Source organism: Brachyistius frenatus, unplaced genomic scaffold (assembly GCF_029030835.1).
Source record: "Brachyistius frenatus isolate BFR_SWC_R1_liver_20210118 unplaced genomic scaffold, ASM2903083v1 Contig_6, whole genome shotgun sequence".
NCBI lineage: Eukaryota > Metazoa > Chordata > Actinopteri > Embiotocidae > Brachyistius > Brachyistius frenatus.
Window position 1 is genome coordinate 9,438,824 of NW_027210605.1, and position 21,154 is coordinate 9,459,977.

At 40.4% G+C, this 21,154-nt stretch overlaps 1 protein-coding gene and 2 non-coding genes across 10 annotated transcripts in view; 1 reads left to right on the top strand and 2 right to left on the bottom strand.

Moving 5' to 3' along the window:
* kazna (kazrin, periplakin interacting protein a) overlaps window positions 1-21,154 on the top strand; it is a 192,380-nt gene that overhangs the window by 137,748 nt on the left and 33,478 nt on the right. The window lies entirely within an intron of this gene.
* Window positions 15,337-15,408, bottom strand: trnam-cau (transfer RNA methionine (anticodon CAU)). The gene has a single exon. It is a non-coding gene; the product is annotated as a tRNA-Met (tRNA).
* Window positions 15,415-15,487, bottom strand: trnar-ccu (transfer RNA arginine (anticodon CCU)). Its single transcript has one exon. It is a non-coding gene; the product is annotated as a tRNA-Arg (tRNA).

A 21,154-nucleotide genomic window follows, 5' to 3' on the forward strand; every position in this document is an offset into this window, starting at 1 on the left:
GTTTGATAATGTCATGAAATAGCATGGGATCATGGGATTTGTTGGAGTCATTATTAAACAACCACCTTTTCCAATGAAAATCGATCTTTAGCTTCGTAGTTAGCGATGCCTTGACTCCCTCTCGCTCACCTGCTGTCTCTTGCTCTGTGCATTTTATATTTAGCTAATCAAATGCATTTTTTTTACCGTGTTGGGGGCAAAGTTCAGCTCCCATGGAAACCCTATTTTTAGCTGCTGTAGTAAACCAGCTTTCGGTAGTCAGTGTAGCTACTACTCTCCCAGTGTTTGCCCAGAAGTTATAACAGGTATAGGAGGTCAAGTGAATATGTTGACATTGACAGGCAACCAAAACAAAATGGGCCGTAACCGTAATCAATGTCACGATTTCCCCATAATTTTAGGTTTGAACTTTGTCGGAAAAAGTTGGGATAATATAAGTTAAAAAAAAAAAAATCAACAAAATATGAAACAAGTCTCATCATTTTTGGACATTAGTTTAAAAAAAAAAAATGTACCTATTATACTTTTAACACCTTCATTAGGTTGTGGGTTTACCTTGGTGCAGTATTGTGCCATGGTGATAATGGAGCTGTATTTTCTATTTCTGAATTCCACCTTGGATTCAGACTTGACACAAGGCTAACAGCCAAATGGTACAACCAGTTGTATTACCTTCTGCCTGCCCTTCAAATGGATGTTATAAAGTCCCACAGGTAGCTAATCTAGGCTGGAGTCTGGCAGCAGGGAATTGGCAGAAGAGGTGGTGGTGGAGAGGGACAGTGGCTGTTGGAGCTGGCATGTTTGGAAGAGAGCTGAGTGGTAACGGCTGGTTCATTTTCAGTGACGACTAAACGTGAAGGCAGAGGCAGGTAAGACAGCTGATGAAGAACATAAAGACTGAAGTGAGCGGCTCTGGTTGAGTATATAGATATAAATATAGCATGCAATTTAGAGAAGATCAAGTTAAAGCAGACAGATACTTTTTAGACTCCCAATAGATTAACAATATAAGGTTTCATACCTTGAGGTCTCGTTTCAAACAAAAGCTTCAAGTTGACATTTTAACTTTGGCCCTCCCTGCTTTTTAAGGGCTTTGCCTGGGGTAAAAAGAGTGAAAAGGTGAGATCTGTGAAGCTTATGGGAGAGGAAATGACATCGTCTTGAAGGTCATACCAAATCCGGGACCTCAACATTCTTTATGAAATCTCTGCAGTTCCAGCTGTATGCAAATATTTGGGTACACCAGGGCAAGTTACGTATTTTGTTTATTTTTGAAGTTACAAAAAATAACTACAACCCCCACATGAAACATACATTTACATCTGACTATGTGTTGTTCTGACAGCTGAGTGGTTGGAGCGCATACCACATGGGAATTATAAATTGATGGAAATTGCAGAGCTGATAGTCTTTCGTGGTGATACTCAACAACATGGGCTCCTGTAAGCAGCTGACTGAAAATTAAAATGAAGCTAATTGATGTCTGTTAAGCATTTGGAGACTGTAAAATGATATCAAAGCGCCTTCAGTTTACACTGTCATTAATAAATGACAGTTAAGGGGAAATGTAAAGGTCAAAACAAGATATGGAATCCCAATAAAACTTTCAGATAAAGCTGCACGTCTGGTAGACAGAAGGACAAAGCAACCCTCCTCCAATGACAATACAGGAACTGCAAGAATGTTTAGCTGACACCAGAGTGGTGCCGCATCGCCTCACTCTGTTCGTGCACAAACAGGGTCTACATGGAGGAGTCATTGGAGGGAAACGTTAACTGTGACCTCATTAAAGAAGGCAAAGTCTGATCTGATTATTTCCAGACTAATATTAACCGCTCTGCAGTGTTTTATGACAGCTGATGAGCCTTCAAACTCATTGATGTGTGACTCAAACTAGATGTGTCAAAAAGGATTAAAAATGGATATCATTCATACACTTAAGAAAATCTACCACAGAGAGAGAGAGAGAGAGAGAGGGAGAAAGATCATACAGTATGTTTATAGTTTATGTAAAATCTTAATCCACGAAGTAACTAATATCTGTAAAATACATGTGGTGCAGCAAAACCATATTGGTTGAACGAGCACGAAATAGAACTACTTCCATCTATATTTAAATACAGTACTTTTAAATATAATTACATGTATTTTGTTACTTTCCACCTCCTCACCTATAGTTACACATCCTTAACAATGTGACCTCTTAGTTTTTCTAACACAGTGCCATTTGAGTTACATTGAGTACAGAGCGACCTGTGTGGTTAGGACACACCACATGGGCTAAAATGCCCCCAGCAGCTGAGTCCCCAGCTCAACTCCCACCCTTTGCTGCATGTTATTCTCCCTTTTTTTCCCCTGTCTAGCTCTACTCTAACTATCAAATATAGGCAAAATACCCCCCCAAAAAAATATATATAAAAAAAAATGGCCCACTATTGAATCATATAGAGCAGAAAACTACTTTTGACACTTGCACGAGAACACCTGATTTGACCTCACCAACCAGCTTGCAGCATGGTCGAAAATTCAAAGAGAGCAGCAGCAGTTTTCTGTTCTATCTGTTCCAGAGATGATTTACCCTTTCCATCGTTTTACAATGACTCAGACTGCTGTTACCACTGCATGCCCACGACATCTCCCTCCATTATTTTTTGTAGTATAGGCAATAATAAATTCCCCGCCTGGACCGCTTTTCCCTTTTTACTCTATCTTCTTCACAGTTCACCGCTAGTTTTTCTCCATTAGATCACACTTTGTCAGTTGTGGGCTGATATTTCATACAGGGTGGCTTCAAGGTTTTTGCCGAGCAAGCTGCACTGCTGGGAAAGATCATGAGAATAGGAGGTAGGAAAAATGTGAATTCATGAGGAGATGGTGACCATTAACATGTTTATTGTGTGTTGTTACAAAGATACTGGAGACAGCCATTTTTAAAAAGATGGACGCCACTTTGTTTACATAAAAGAGCTGACCATCTGCATCCATGCACACACACACATACATACAATGCACACACAATTTTAACTAATTACTGATCTTTACTCCCATTTTTGTCTCTCAAAAACAATGACAGGTTGACATGTTTCTGGTTGTGTGAGGTGTTGCTTGCTTCACTTTGTGCACCTGGCTGCAGAGAAAAAGAGAGGCTGGCTGCTTCAATTGATTTTCATTTAAAGGATAATGTTCTCAGCTCATCACCTGCAGGCATCTAGTACTTAGAAACATGCAGAAATGTAAGCATCAGCAATTTTGACCTAAACTGCTATACACAGGTAAATATTTTTCATCATCATGCAGGCAAAGCCATGCGTGACACAGACAGCAAATGTTCTGTTGTTCTGTGGTCCCTGTAGTGTGATTTGATTTGATTTGTCTTAATGTAGTGTAAATAGCGAGTGCATGCCAAGTACATTCTTTTAATTAGGAAACCCAACAGACCTGCTGATTAGCACTTTGTCTTTGTAAGTGTCGGAGCCTGAGCTGCAGCTGGACCACTTCCTGGTTACCTTACACACCAGCTTGCATGTTCCAACAGGTCTGGAGCAGGAATAGTGTAATTAAAATGTTGTATCCTGCTAGCAGCCTCATCTTTATGTGGTAAAAACAATGTCATCAGATTACCAGGTCACGCTGCATTAGAAGAACTTTACAACCCACAGCTTTCCCTTGATAAATGACACTATTATATATTTTCTCAGATTCTGTTCCTGAACTTCATTTCTCCAGAATTGGGAAATAGCGGAGTCATGTCTGATCCTTGGATTTGTAATGTGAAGCCATTGCATACTCGGCGGAGGCACGTGATGTCCATTATAGCTGCGTTAACAGCAGCTTTCCTGTTCACCATGTCTAAAAGGTATTTGTTCCTATTTCATGAAATGGCACCGGGACTGTACGAGGAAAATAAGTTCCAACAAAAATCAATGACTTGATTCCACTTGCGTACATTGTAACTCATCAGTTTCCCTGCCTGCTGTCTGCTGAGCAGCCTTTATGTGTTATCATGAGGGGTAATCATTACATAAGCACATGCACAGTCATGTTCACAAGACAAAGCCCCCTCTAATCTGGCCTCACAAAACTGTATTAAATAGCATATTGTGTCTTCACTGTTTATTTTGAAGCATTTCGGTTGAGCATAGAGGAGGAAGCAGCTGAGCTGCAGGCCCACTAACAAACCTTTTGTTGGCAGTATTCAATTTCCAGACTTTGTATATTATGTATGGTCACAATAGACAACAAGAGATTATTTTCTTTAGCTGCTTTATTGTTTTGTGGAGCAGGATGATACATTGAATGATTCTCAAATGTTACACTCTGCAGAGCAGCTAATCAAGCCTTCTGCCACAGCTGTTAATGACTTAGAAATATTAGCAATGGACATCTCACACACCTCTGTGATGTCGTGTCATTGTACTGAAATATACAGATGGCTTCTGGCTACCAGCATTAGCTTGCTATTCGAAGTACAGTGTGAATGGACTTAGACTATATTGAATGTAGAATATTTATATTCTGTAATGTAAGAATATATTTGTTGATCCATTTAAATGTGACTTCATGTTGACTATGTGACTCGACTTTTTTGTGACTGTACTAATATTTAGGTTGGCTGACAGAATTTGCTGCCTTATCTTTATAATATATAATCGTTACAGAAAAAACTTGAAGATACAATTAATCTGTCTCCTGTTTCATCTTTTTTATGACTAATTGTCATTATGACTAAGTGCATTGTGGAAATGATGTTTAAGGTCCGAGTCATCATTCTGCTCATTTAGCTTTGTTTTATCATGTTCTTGCAGACACATGAATAAATCTCAATTAATACATAGGCTTATCACCTTATTTTAACATCAGCGCCTCTTCTGTCTGACTAGTCGTACTTTATCACCTTCGTTCACTCTTCGCTCACCTCCCTGACTCGTACAACATGTCACTGGGAGTGTGAACAAATAACATGCAACTGTTTGCTTACTTTCCATGCCAACAAAAACAATTAAAAGATGTTAATGTACTAAAATGTAAATGGCTTTGAAAGAATGCTTTTAAAATTACCCAGTTTATTACAATTTAGAAGGGACTTGCATTTTAATCCACGAAATGATGACAGTATCCTGTGTGTATCCCGTGATTTTGGTTCTAAATCTGTACATTATTGTGCTGCCGAGGCCCCTACTTTACTCTAGAGAACTTGATTAGTTTGAAGAGTAAACGTTACTCCAAACTGTGGACTTGAAAAAATAACTGTGGATTTGAAAAAATAACACAAAATGTTGTTCATGTGTTTCAGTGTTTCCCACAGTAGTGGTCATTTTATTTGCGCTACAGGTTTTCATGTTATTTTAGAGGTATTAGCTTACTTAGGCCTCAAACCCTTACTGGTATTAGACTACACACAAATCGACACCCACTTGCCTGTAAACCCACACCATGGCCCAGCTCCTTTTCTCATTGGTGCATGTGTGTGCGCATGTCTGTGTGTGTATATGTTTGAGTAATGTGGGAAAATCATAGAGACAGCCCCACTGAGCTCCTCCTTCTGCTTACCTAGTAAACTATTAGAGTTGAGGGGGAGGGGCTGAGTGTACTGTATCATTCAACTTGTGGGAGTTGCCTTCAACAGGTACACTCAGAGAGGGAAAGACACAGCGACAGGTCCTTGATGTATTTCCTGGTGACAACTGAGCCTGATTTTAGTAGGGAAAAAATAAAGAATGGCGGTGTTTGAGTGAAGGCCACTTGAGAAACAAGGATTTTTGGATTTTGCCCTTGTGTCTGCCTTGAGAGTCTCCAGCACACACGTGACAGATCCTGGAATCCTCCAGAAAACTCCCCTCGGAGGAGGGGATGAAGTCTGACGGTGAGCAAGGAAGGTCTGGTGAGTGAGTGGAGAACAAGTGCAGCAGCAGATACACTTTATTGGGGTGTGAAGTGAGTTCCAGTCCTTCACTTTCGAAAGGTTTCACAGTGAAAAGTCAAAGGTGACAGTCAGTGTTTTTGTGGACTAAAGCTCCCAGGAGGGGAGATCTGTCTGCTATTTAACTTGAAGAGCATCAGGCTGACATGTTGGCAGGTGTCACGTCTGATAGTGAGTCATCCAGTCAGTCACCTGTTTTAGTGTTGAGCCGTTGGGAGACTTTAACCTGCACTGGCCTCAGAGTAGCTGTTATTGTCTCAACGTGGGAACAAACAGTCTGCTATGAATTTGTCTCTTTTCCCAACTGGAAGAGATTTGAGTTTTCTTGCATCTGCAGACATATGGCCGTTAGTGTGGGGATCCAATCATTGACAAAAATCATCAAAGATTGAAAAATATGACATTGATTCACACAAACTTTATTTTATTCTGGGCTGTTTCAGGACAAATCAGTGACAAGATCTCAGTCTAGCGAAGTTTGTCTCCAAGCAGCAGTGTTTATATAGTTAGATAAATAGGTCATTGTGTTGTGTTTCTAATGCAAACACTGCTGTCTGGGGTCGTTAGCTCTATTTTTTAGTCTGAATGCAGGTTTTTGCATTCACACAGGAATTTTTGCTGTGTCCGCGCAAGCGGCTTCAGACTATTATGACTAGAAAGCATTAAATTACTTCAGCTGAAAAATGCTGCAATTGTGAGAACTATCAGTATTCATCTATGTTACTGTTTTGCTTCCAAATACCTGCATTTCACATGTATCCTGGTCATTGAACTGTCTCTCAACCTTGGACCAAAGATAGCCCAAACTAAGAGGTAAAAGTTCACATAACAAGAGAGGTTAGCCCTGTGTCTTATGCTTATGTTTTTAGAAAAACTCCATTTGCTGACAGCCCAGAAATGTGGCATAAATCTGGTCAAACAGAGTTGCATTTTTCAAGCAAGTAATGTAAACCTCTCAAGCTTAACCTCGAGGTGTGGTTGTGACACAATTAGTGCTTTAAAAGCAAAACCAAACACCTGGAGGCTATGGATGGCTGTCTTTGCCTAACAACTTACTATCCTAGGTGTGGTTATGTATTTGCAATTGTGCTCAGTTACTCACCTTTCCGTCTCACATTTCTCCGACAGCCTCTGTGATTACTGCCTAGGTAATTTGTGGTTTGTCTTTGCAAACTGGAATTGGACATTAGTCATGCAGCCATTATTGCTTGTAACCATGGCAGCAGATTATGTATAATCATAGGTTTAGGTGATGTCCAAGCAGAATTTTGGTCCTCTCTGTGTTAAATCCACATTAAAACCACAGTCCTTTGCTTCTGCCAGGCCTGCCAGTCAACCACCGACACCCCGCGTCATTTCGGATTACACCGCTCCTTTATGTCTCACAGTTGTCACTCAGAGAAAACAGTGTTTCAGAGGATTGACGGGATGTCAGAGTGGGTTTAACCCCGTGGATTAACACCTTCTGTGAACCAAGCTGGAAAACAGAAGCTGTTGTTGGTTACCACTGGACAGCCTGTCACCGCCTGACTGACCTGACACTCACTGAGGATCAGGTCAGGGCTGTGCGTTGGTACCTTCATTTATGTGCCTCCAAATGCATGAATCTGACCATTTACGCATATGTGCCTATCAGTGCATAGATGCATGTTTGTGTTTCCAGTTGGATCAGTTTGACAGCATAATTGTGAGAGCAGCTGATTTTGGTCTTTGTTGTGTAATTGCCCTCTTTCACTGACGGTGCCGCAGGTGAATGCAGAGAGCGGCTCCCTCAGGTGATAGCTAGTTTCTTCCGGTTGTGGCAGACACAGATTTGGAACAAGTTACAGATAATCAGCTCCCTTTCTGAAACCAGTCAGGGACAATGTTAAAGCAGCTATAACAATCATTAGCCATGGTAAGTGAGATTTGCCACTCTCTAAGAGCGTGAAGTAATTTTCTATTTCAGTGAGAGTGGACTGATTGGAGCCTTTAGTATGTTCCATCTATCTCCCTGTTTGAACACCTCTGTGCCTAATCGCATTTACTCTAAAGCACAGATTAATGTGGCTGCTTACTTTGTCATTGTCACAAATCAAATTCGTCCCTCTGTCGGGTGCTGTTTCCAGAGTCTGTCCATTCATCCACAGCTCATCAAATATACATGGATGGATGAAAGAACCGGCTCCCTTTAAGTCACTGAAAAGGTAACTCACATTTGCAGTGACAGTCTTTTCAATCTTGCAGAGCCATTTACTGAAGCTGTCAACAGAGGCCCTTCTCATTTTGAGAACTGAACAAATGTAACTCCATAACCATTAGCTTCATATTTCAGTGCCAGAATCTTATTGAATGTCTCAAGATGTGTCCAGGGTTGTTTTGGCACCTCCATATTCAAATTTGTCTGCCAAATGGTAGATTGTGGCTCAGATGAATGATCGGGTCGCTAATAGTGAGGTTGACAGTTCAATCCCAGGTTCCTCCTGTGGACATGCCGAAGTGTCCCTGGCAAGACCTTCCCAAATTTGTCCCAATAGGACCTTTGTGCGGTTGCCGTTGGTGTGTAAGTGTGTATGTGATTGGAAGCAATAATTGTGAAATAGACTGCTTGGGTAAAAAAAAAGCACCGTATAACTGCGAAACACTTATTACCAAATGATCATTGCCATCTTGGCATGACAATTCTAGGTGCCTGTTTTTATGCCTTTGCACCAGCATAGCAATAGCTGTAGCCGAAGGCATTACGTTTTCAGGTAGTGCATCCCATTCTCATGAACGCGATATTTCAGGAAACCCAAAAGGGACTTTTCTCAAATTTGGCATAAACATTTACGGGGTCCCAAGGATGAACTGATTAAAATGTGTTGGTCAAAGGTCACTTTGACCTCTAAAACCACATTTGTGGCCATAACTCAAGGATTCATATGATATGTATGACAATCTTTCACGTCTAATTGGATAAAATACTGAAATTATATTTTATATCCAAAATTGTCAAAGGTCAATTCTCTGTGACATCGTAATGTTCTGGAAAAAAAAACACACTTATTTAGCCATTATTTATAAAAGGAAGATCATTACAATATTTCACATTTGGTCAAATACTGAATTGGTGACACTAATCTTGTGTGTCACCTTGAAACTGTGCTGATTGTAGAGATCTTCTTTGCTGTAGGTTGAAGATGTGTGTGAAGTGTCCATGTTTTAGAATTTGTAGCTTCGTTGCAGCAACATCTATATTTGAAGCATCATTTACAGACAACTTTGTGTTCCATCAGAATCCCCTTTATTGGCCCAATTCCTTCAAAATCGTCACTACATTTATGAGTCTGGACAGGCATGAGTGTACACTACAACTTTACCGGTTGCTGGAGGCGTACAACCACAAAGCGACACAATTATTGTTATTTTTGGCCAAGGAGCATGTTTGTTGATGTGTGCGCCTGGTTGATATGAAAGATTGCAAGGTTTCGTCACAGTGGTCAGGGCCCACCTCATGCAGGTACGCTGTGTGCCTGTGTGTGTGTGTGTGTGTGTGTGTGTGTGTGTGTGTGTGTGTGTGTGTGTGTGTGTGTGTGTGTGTGTGTGTGTGTGTGTGTGTGTGTGTGTGTGTGTGTGTGGACTCCACAGTTTGGTGAAATATCCATGGTGACACAGTGTCTGCCCTCTCGTTTGGCCCAGACTATTAATAACAACACAGTTAGTTCGCCTTCGGCACCAAAGGTCATTTCACAACAATATGCACACAAACATACAGACACATTTTTCACACCTGCTCTGTCATATGAGCTCTAGCACACATCCAGACACCTCTTAGCTACCTGTCTCAGCTAATCTTTCTGTCCTTCTAATAGGTTCAATCATTTGAATTTGAATTCTCTTAAGGCTCTGCTCACACTCAGAAATATTTTTCTAAAACCAAAAATGTTGCTTTGTTATCTACTTAACTCCCACTCATGCACACCCAAACTCTGACTGCTTATTTGGTTGCAATATGCTTAACAAAAACACCCAGGGAAAATCAACTTAATAGCACATTGCTTACACCTAATGACAATAAATAGGAACCAAGAAGAAATACAGTATAAATACAAGTTACAGAACAAGCTAAATGTTCTTTCACTAGGCTTTTTCATATTATAACTGAATGAATGGCACGTGCTTATTCACGGTATAAAACCAGCACTTCTTACTGCCTGGCCCATTGCAACCAATTAACATTTACATTGAGCTGTCCAGAATAAAACCACAAACAGTAGCTTCTATCTAGCAAAAACACCTTAGCAAAGCACCAATTTATGAACACTCAAACTCAGAAAGCAGTGTACACATAATTAATTATTAAAAATTAATTATCCCCCAAAATATTAAATAGTACACATTTTTGAAACCACAACATCCTATAATTAGTAGAATGCCTACAAATACAAAATACTGGAGGATGATAAGTAGCATGGAATTAATACGGATAAAATGGCGGAGGATTGTTTCTAGTCTGCACTGTTATCGTCACGTTTGTGAAAGAATTGCCATTTTTGATCATTTGCAGTTTCTGGCTCCTTCAGTTGTATTTTAATGGCTCCATCCATCCTTCTATCCACCAGCTATCTTATCTTCCACCCAACCGTCTATCCCTCATGACCTTAGCTGCCCCGTTTCCAGTTTCATGGAAGCTCTGCTGTTAATCTCCATGACGGAGGAATTCGAAAAGCTGTCCAATATATCTGTCCATCTGCAACCTCAGAAGGACTTTAATCTCAGTGTTTGTGGTTTCAGAGATGGCAGGCAGCTTTTAAAACAAACGCATTGTTCTGATGGATTACTGTCAATTTGACGCAATAACATTCTGTGGAAATGAGAGGGCATCTTATGTAACTCTGTAAAAAGGTATCAAACTGAAGATGGTTTTCATACTCAGTCCACCAAAGAAAAATTAAGCTTTTTGATGTCAAATGAAAATCTGCAATCTTGTTTCACTTTAGACAGAGTTATAGTGTAAGAACTGCTTATGTTTAGGTGACTTTAATTTGACTCATGTTTGTGTATTTCTCAGAACAGTAGTGCAAGTTCTGGCCAGTGAGGCCGATAGCATCCACGGAGAGGATTTTAAGTCAATGTACGCAGATTGTGGTGGAATGTGACCGAGATTACTGCCTATCTCTCTCTCTGATCAGTTTTTCGCTCACTGTCGAGCTCTGTTATAACCCCCACTCTCGCACAAGTTCAGCCCCCCATTACTCCAAGGACCTGAAGCATGAAATAGGCTTGCCAGCATGTGGATGTCAGATTCTGTGATGTTAAAGCAGAGGCTACTTGATCGACGCTGGCTGACTAGAGAGGAGGGAGTAGTGCAGTGAGTGATGTTGTCATTGAAATCGCTGTATGTGAATTCCTTGTGACGGCCTTGGACTCAGGTTTTAGTGAAAACCTTAAATCATGCTAAGGGAAGCATGATCAGGGATGAAACACTTAATTAATGAAGTGATACTTATTCATTATGAAAAAAATCTTTGCTGGTCACAGATTTAACCTATTGTCATCCCAGGGTGTCAAATACTGTCTTTTTGTCACAGCGTGATGGCGATTCTGAGATACTCACATGATGTCTTAGGTTTAGGCACATTGTTAGAGTCAGGAAAAGATTATGGTTTGGGGTAAAATGAAAAATTTGATGTGGCATCTAACCATGACTTTACCCATTGGTTCATGAAATGCCATTTGAAAGCCTCAAGTCTGGCACCTCGGCCGTAGATATCGTTTTGGAGCTAGAAGTGACCATATTTGGAGAATCTGGGGAGGAGCGAGGGGCAGATTTGACCGAGAACCTTGGGACACTTACACCCGCCCTCCAATAGTGGAAGCCTGACTGCTCCCCCGCCTGTCAATCAAACCAGACATGTCCCTAGATATACCACGTCTTGATGCCTAATATCTTCTACTTGTCATTTAGGTTTTTTATTCATTTCAACATATAAACTATAAACAATTATTGAAAGTGCACATATGGTTGTGACATAAGATTCATCATCATTGAACAAAGAAAAAACACAGAAACAAACCAAAAAAATCAAGCTAAACTTAAAAGGCCTACTATCTAATTATTGATGGAATTAGTTTTAGATTAAAAGAAGTGACTTGAGTTAATGACACCATAAAGACTTGTGGAAAATATTAATTAATGTTGTATTTCTAGAAATAATTTAAATGGGAGTCTATGGAGCCAGCCTCTGGCAGCCCTTGGTGGTATTTAACTTTAAGGAACTTCCGCATTGGCTTCACTTTTTATATGTCCACTGAACGTACGTTACGTTAGTTAAATGCATTACGTTTCATAGGTAACTTAAGAAAGCCACCTTGACTTTGGCTTTCTCACAGAGTCTAACACTAGTCTTCCAGCTGAATCCTGTGTTTGCTCCATCCAACCACCGGACTTTGTCACTCTTTCCAATCCATCAAATGACTTCTTTCTTCACCTCGGTTGGTCACAGGGCTGACAGGGCACCTTGTGCTTGTCTTTCTGACGCCAATGGCAAAACTGCAGTATTTTACACCTTGGGAATGAGAATGAGCTGGAGGATTTGTTGCTTGTCTTCTGTTTTATATGATTGTTAAATTCAGTTTTTGGGTCAACTGTATTTCAAACAAAACAAGCAATTTGAAGACATCACCTTTAGGACAGAAATAGTGAGGGCCATCTTCTGACATTTTAAGCTTGAGTGACATCTTCACATTTCCCTCTCTGTAATCTTCGAACTTCAGATAATGAGTTTATGGCTAAAGACCATGGAGACTTGAAGCTTACCCTCCACGCTGGTGTGCTTGCCAATAAATAGCAATCCATCCCCATACGTGTTACCCTGAATACCGATCTCTCTTAATCATTATGTCAGTTAATACAGAATATTAGAGTCTGATTTCTATGATGGAGTGCCCCAAAGCAAGGTGTGGTTTTTCTGGTTTTTTCTGTTTTCATCAGCCGTGACCCCATCGTCTCCTCGGGCGACACAGGGAGATTGTTCTGCTCATGAGAATTGACTAGCTAATCCAGAGCAAAGCACTCCCAGACAGAGCAGACACTGCAGGCTGCCTTCATCCGTCAGAGCTTAGCCGTTACAACCGTCATGAGCCACTGATGAATCTGCTATCAATGGTCCATAAAAATGAGTGTGTGTGTGTGTGTGTGTGTGTGTGTGTGTGTGTGTGTGTGTGTGTGTGTGTGTGTGTGTGTGTGTGTGTGTGTGTGTGTGTGTGTGTGTGTGTGTGTGTGTGTGTGTTTGTGTGTGACAGACAGACACTGAGTTTTATTAATGACTCCAGCATCTCATTTGCGATGAAAGGCTGTGTGAAATATATTTTGGGGAATCTGCCCTGAATGATGTGTGCAGGATCAGAAGTGAAAGTGTGCTTTCACTTGCATGACAACCTGCATATGAAAGTGTCGCATGTCACCTTTGCTGCCCTTCTGGCAGATTCTTAACACCTCCTTTGTAGCTGTGATGATCAGTGTGTGGTTAACATGACAATGACAATATATATATCTGGGCAATCAGTTGCAGCTTGAAACTTGAAAGAAACCGATTAGTGTGTTTGCAGGATTCAGGACCTTCTCTACAACTCATGTATCTATTTATGCTGACCATTTTCAAATATTTTTTTTCAAGGAACTATTGGTTTCCATTTATTTCATTCATTCAAATTTGAGTTGCGTAATTTTTCACAGTGAACTTTAAGTCTTAAGTTTAAAGGAGTTTAAAGGAGAATTCCAGTTTATTTCAACCTGCCATATTTCCCATCACAGTGACTGTTGTTGGTTTTAGGCCAGCGATGTACCTAGTTTTACCTTTACCTGCATTTGCTTGAACATGATGACTGCCTCACATAACCTGGGTCTGTTTAGAGCATTGGTTGTGCACATCCTCCAAAATTAACGCGACACGTCCCCAAGTTACAACACACACATGAATGGTAGGGACAGTATGGAGATGTGACAGGGTCACTGGTAAATAGTAATCAAAGCAAAAAGAATGGAAGTGCAGAGTGCAAAGTTAGCATGGCCCATAAGGTGACAATAGCCACATTAATGGGAATATACATTAGCTTAATTTATTTATAAGTGCTTGAAGAAGGTCATGTGTCTAGACAGTGAGGTTAAGTCCTGGCCAAAGTAGAAGTGTTATAGTCTAACATTATATGCAATGCAGTTCTTTCAGTGAGTTTTTTTTTTTTTTTTTTTTTTTTGCTCCCGAGCAAGCAAACATATTCCCTTTGGAATAAAAGGTCAGATAATGGCTGATTTTATATACATGCCTGCAAAGGGCAAACATTAGTCACCATCCCACCATGCATTCAGTGATGTGTTGTGCTGTGCACATACAGTACCCATGTTGGTTGGTGTGTAGGAAAATGTGTAATTAATAGTGAAAGACTGATTTTATTGAGTATTAGCACTGAATTGAGAATCAACAAATTAGAATAAATCAACAAATTAAAAGTTTAATCTTTTAAAATACATTGTGTTTTTTAAAGGCACCCATAACATATCCGAGTGCATAGGAACTTCAGTGCGTCTCTGTAGTGATTTTCTAACTCTGTATATTGTGTATACATTGGAGATTTATGTGTGTCCTATTGGATATTATCATTACAGGGAAATGGAACCATGTTGGAAAAGGTGCATTAGCCTGAAGGCTCTCTTGCATGTAGTTTCCTGTGGAATAACACCACTGATCCTCATGGAATTTATAGGAGTCTAGCAGATAAAATGCTTGCTTAATTGCTCTTTGCTCTGTTACAAAGACTGCGAAGAAACAGGAAGAATAGAGAGTCAGAATACCAACAGAGCATCCGGCTTTGGACACGATGTAGAGAAACATCTGTATGCAGGGATTGAATAGAAAATATTTATTTTGAGGGCCATTCAATATTAAAACAAGATTGTCGCATAGGAAGTTCACTGAGAATACAAATAATGCACAGAATATTATTTTACTTGATGGCTACAAATAACTTACTCTTAATTAATTTAGTAATAGACATATTAGCAAATGCAAGGGCATGCACTTGTTTGTGCGAGGCAATAGATGTAGCAGTATCATGTTGCGGCCAGTTGGCCATATGTTAATTAAGCCTGTTGTAGGATTTAGTGGCATCTGGCAGTGAGGTTGCAGATTGCAACTAACCTTAGAAAAAAAAAAAACACTTCACTTCAGGGTCAATGCACTTTACCACTAACACTGGTCGATGATCGGTCCACCCTTCAGAGTGGCTGAGCGAACGGTAATAGTAACAGCACTTAGACAACAATCACCGCGGAAAACTGAAGCTCGAAGTAATAGTATGCCGGAGTGAATGTTACATTTTTTTCATTTTTGCCAATTAATCCACCTCAGCCCTACACATTGGATCATTAACAAATCCAGCAATTAAGAAAAGCCTGCTAGCAGAGGATAGTTTCGATCTATCGACCTCTGGGTTATGGGCCCAGCACGCTTCCGCTGCGCCACTCTGCTGTCGGTCACCCCAGATGGGACTCGAACCCACAATCCCTGGCTTAGGAGGCCAGTGCCTTATCCATTAGGCCACTGGGGCTTCTATAGTGTTGTAGTATAGAGCAGGTTTCAACAATGAAGGGAGGCACATGAACAGCAGGAAGTAAGCATTGTGATGCAAAGCACTAAAAACACTGGGACCATGACACAAAAGCAGTGATGTAATAAAGCAGCAATGGTAGTGAGGACCTGGTCGACTTAGTTAACTAAATGAAAAAAAGATAAAACCAGAGGAGGGTTATGTGAAACAAGCATCTCGTGTGTTTTAATTCACTAATCAGCTGCTTCGCAACGTAAGTAAGCAGTAAGTTTCTCCTGCTGTCAGTAGGCTACAGTTCAGCTGCACTCAGCAGAATCACAGGAGATTAAATATAAATAAAAGAAGAGCAGGCAGAGATCAGATCTGGTGAAAGACTAAATGGAGGTGAAAAAAAATCCCAAACTAACAAACCTGCTGTAACGTCACGGTAACACATCAGGTCAAATATGAACACAGGAAGATGGAGCTTCATTTATTCTTATTGATATTAAAAAAGAAGGCTGCTGAGTAGGTGGTCTTACAATGCGTCCTAAGGGTGCATTGTGTTTCCACTGCTCAACGAATGTGACCACGTGTGCCAGGCCACCTCCGATTGCGGCCTGAACAGATCAACTCAATCCATCCTGAGTGCATTTCCACCTGTACTTTTGGTGGCCACTTGTGAACCGATGACGGTCATGTCGGATATGCCTGGATTGATGTAGCCAAATAGAAACAGGATGATTGGTGTTTGGGTTATGGATCTGGCACAATGTCTCTGCGCTACTCTGCTGGTATCAATTCCCCAAGTTGGAATCAAACCCACAAACTCTGGCATAGGAAACATTTTTTACACTGGCAACTGTTGTTAACATTAAGTAAATTCCGTTAATAATAAACTCCCCTAAATCCTACACTTTGGAACCATTAGAAGAACTATCACTGGGACTTCTATAGAGTCAGTGTATAGAGCAGGTTTCAACAATACAGGGAGGCACATGAACAGCAGGAAGTAAGCATTGTTATGCAAAGCACTAAAAACACTGGGACCATGTCACAAAAGCAGTGATGTAATGAAGCAACAATGCTAGTGCTCAGCAGTCTCATCTGTCTGTGGAACCAGTACACTGTGTCTGCGGCACTCTGCTGGTATCCATCCCCAAGTGGGACCAGGACCTACAATCCCTGGCTTATGAGGCTTTGCCTTATTTACAGGGGTGAAGGTTGTTATACATGTCACACTGAAACACTGGGACCATGAATTCATCATTACCACATGCAAGGGCAAACACTTGAAAGTGCAGGCCAACCGATTTATTGGTATTAATTGGCCTGCAGGCCAAACACAGTAGATTTAACAGACCTGTCATAGATGAATACAATTCAAATGAACTACCGGAAATTATTAGTCATGATCTTAATAACCCTTCAGTCGTTTTTATTTCTTACTGTGATAAACACTTGTAACCTGATATTAGTACATTTGACCAAAGGTAAAAGTTGACATGACTGAGCTCCACTGTTGCCCTCTGAGAAGCAGTACAATGTGGTTTATCATTGGACCTCGCAAGGATATTTTTCTCATTATGTGTTTTTGGCATGATGCACATCATTTGGTCACAAAAATGATGAAGACTAATCTGCTGAAAAATCATAATCACATTAGCATAAACACTCTCAAGTCAATAATATATTTATTTATGTGTATTCAAAGGAGTGCTGTAAGGGGTTAAGTTTTTAACCCAGCATGGCATCTCTTGAATGGGTTTTAGAAAGACTGTGTTTGAATGTAATTATTCAAGCAGGCCCATGGCTGAGTTGCCAAGTCCAAAACAAATAAAAGGATGTGGGCTGTTGCCTCCCGTCATGAAAGCACTTACTTCCCACATTCTTGACCCTGACTGCTCTATCATTCTCTTTCTTATTTATCACATTCCTGATTTGGGTTGATCCTTTGTCCTCCGCAACTGGGACACAATACTTTCTACATTCAGTCTGGATTCTTTACTGTACTTATACTCATTCGTCATAGAAAGAAAAATTATGTGAGAGCATTGCTAGTTCTTTAAACCATCTCCCTGACATTAATTAAGACATCCTTTATGACGATGGTTGGAATTGATTATGTAGCAAAGTGACTGGACTCAATCTGCCACCTAATGATGTGTTGATTTCATCAGATTGGATGTTTTATTGCAAATCGAAGCAGTCCATTCACATAATGGGTCTAAATTACATATTTAGTATGTAATAGAAATATCCTATCAAGATTTTCTCACGTTAGTGTGCCTGCTCCATTATTTATAGATTGTTAAGCAGTCTGCAGGCATTATGTGTGGTGCAATAGGGCTGGCTGCCTGTCATAGCAGCAACGTTTGTATTGCCATGATCTGCTCTATACTGTGGGCCTGCATGTCCTGTCTCTGCAAGCTGGCTGAATGAGAATTCTGTGGAAACAATAGGCCTGTTAATTGATTTTGTCTCCAGTAGTGGGCGCATATTGAAGCCCACCCAGTCTTCCCCTCCCACTCACTCCAAAGAGGGAAAACCAATCTAAAAATTACTCCACTCCAAACACTTACTGTCATTCCCTATCAATTTTCGACCTCCACTGGCACTCCAGCCAAGTCCAATTTCAGCTACCTTGTGGCCACTGGACTCTTTGACAGATTGCTGGACCTTCTGCAACTTTGATCTCTGAGTCCCGCTTTTTTTGTGGAGGCAGAGGGAGGAGGAACCAGAGGAGAGAAGAGCAGTGCAGGACAAATGAGTTTGTGGGAGATACAGGGTGACATCACATTGACATGTAATCACCAAAAGGAAGCCCCAGAGAAACATAATGTGTTCCTGTGGAACAAGATCTACTGAGTACAATGAACAGTGCTTGTGGACCCAGAAAATCTGCAGATTTCAGGACAATTTACACTTTGTTCTTTTGTAATTTCTTTAAGAAATGTTCCTTTTCCCCCTCAGATCTATAATCTCTTTTTTTGCACCATTAATCCACTTCATGAAGAAATGATGGATTTTGTGTCCCCAGAGAAGTGCTGATATTTTAGAACAGTTTTGTGACTGGTTTCCACCATACCAAAACTGTCATACAAAGACTGCCGGATTATTTAGGGGGACAGTTTCAGCCATTCCGCTTAAATCATACAAATAGGAAATGACACTGATCAGATTCATAATTCACTGCTACCAACTGCACGTCAGCTGACGCATGGCTGCTATTATGCAAATGCACACATTTAAGCATCCATTTACATAAGTGGCAGAGGATGGAGATTTTATTTACTGTTTCAATGAATCATAATATCTAAAGGCGAGCCTGTTTAGGGAATTGGAACAGAATGGAGGCAGAGATGGAGGAGGGGGTCAGTGAATGCACATATTTATTTGTTGGTCAAGTCAGATACAAAGATCAGTTGTCATTAGCCTCAGTTTAATCCCATTGGCTTTTCACAGTTGGATAAGACTTCATTCAAAGGTACACGTTATTCGGAGGTACTATTCAAAGATATGTCCTGTCCACAATTTTGTGTGTTCCTAGGTACTGGAAATAGAAAATGCAAAACAACAATGTAAGGAGGCACAGGAACAGCAGAGAGTAGTCATTGTGATGTAAAGCACCAAAAACACTGGTGCTTTCATGACAGACTTCTCCTCATATGTTCCTCACTACAGCAGTTCACCAACCAGCGCTGAGAGTTTCCCTACGTTAACAAGCTTCTATCATCTGCTTCTTAAAGACATGCAGCCTTGAAGTGGCTCTACTTTTGAGAGATGTTATGTTTTAATTGATGATGATTATATTCTCCTAAACATAACATAATCACTAAGGTTGGATTAAAAATTTTAGATTTAGCATTTTGAGATTGATGCAAGCAGAATGATGCTATAAACATTTATCAACAGTAATAGAATAGAATAGAATAGAATAGAATAGAATAGAATAGAATAGAATAGAATAGAATAGAATAGAATAGAATAGGGGATTACAAATTTGACTAAAACAGTCGTGATATCTGTGTGTGTGTGTGTGTGTGTGTGTGTGTGTGTGTGTGTGTGTGTGTGTGTGTGTGTGTGTGTGTGTGTGTGTGTGTGTGTGTGTGTGTGTGTGTGTGTGTGTGTGTGTGTGTGTGTGTGTGTGTGTGTGTGTGTGTGTGTGTGTGTACACATGTCTTTCTATAGTAATTTTGTTGAAAACAAACATATTTATGAAGACATAAATATGTTGTGGGAACATTTAGATTGGTGAATGAGTGTCCTCACAACTACAGAAAGACAAGTGTGTGTCTATGTAAATATGTACAGGTATGTAGAGCTTTTCTGGTCTGTGTCACTGGGCTTGAAAACATGTGCAGCATGTTTGGAGGGTGGTTGTCCTTGTTGTTGATGTCTGATGTTTTAATGCTGGTTTGACCAGTGACCTCCTTTTGTTTTTTTTGTCTGTTAATTAAGTCCTGATGTTTATTCAAGTTATGCTTGCAAACCCGAGATGCACTGCAAACTGGACATGTGAAGCGGCTGGGTCTTGAAGGCTCAAGGTGTGGTTCGTGTCCAGTTAAGTGGCCATGCCAGACAGAGGGGCTTCCTCTACTTGACCCTGGGTGTTTGTACACCACTTTGAGTGAAAAGTTCAGGTCTGGTGTGTTAGTGGGCAGCATGCAGGCAGCTTTCAAAGAAACTGTGATTCTTTTGACACTGTCTGCTGTTAAAACATGAGGGGACTCAGCTCTCATAACATCGTCTTCAGCTACACCTGGGAGCTGTTTTCAGTAAAAAGCTCTTAAAAGGAAACTACCTGCTCAGCACCAACCAACTGACACCAGCAACAGCTGGTAAACATAGTGGAGTATTTAGCAGCTATTGAGGCAGATATTTCCCCCAGGATATTTGGTAGAGATGAAAAAGAGGTAGAGCTAACAAGTTGCCTTGCAGTACATTTACTAAGTGGCCAGAAACGCAACTCAAACTGAATGATAATGTGTTTGCAACTTAAACTTAAGAGGTGATGATATGTTCACAACCTGCTTCCTCTAACCTCAAGTGGTCCAAAGAATCAGGTTTAAACATTAATCACAGGTCACAGGCCGACTATTAGAGCCACTGTAGCACAGTAGTTTGTATTTACATTCATCCTGAGCAGTTAGGGATCATTATTATGAATTTTTTTGTGGCTACTATTGGCAAGATTTAAAGAGGTTTAAATAATCTGCTTATACTTTTTGTTTTTTTCTAGCTGTGCTCTTTAGTCTACATGACTTTTGTTTTAGTGATGCACTGTATTCACTGCTCCTAGCAATCACTTTGGTGAGTACGTTTTCAAAATCAATGGAAATAATGGGAAAGACGTGAATGAAAACTGCCAAAATAAAATAAAAACTGTAAGAAACTGCTTATATAAGTTCTGTTGTTAACTTTGTGCTATACAGTATATCAGATTTAGGTGTTAATTGTTATTTAAGAGCAAATCAGCTGCTTCTTAGCCAGCGAGGAGCAGATGGTGCTGAAGGCTGAGCTAACAACTTAGTGGCAACAAACATGCAGCCCTGATACATCCTCTCATCCCTACTAATACTAAGGTTGTGATGGCAACAGAGTCACACCACTTCAAACTAAATTACAGCCCTGTGTTGTCAAACTTTCTGTGTGCTCACAGTCCTTCGCACACTTTTTCTTCTATCT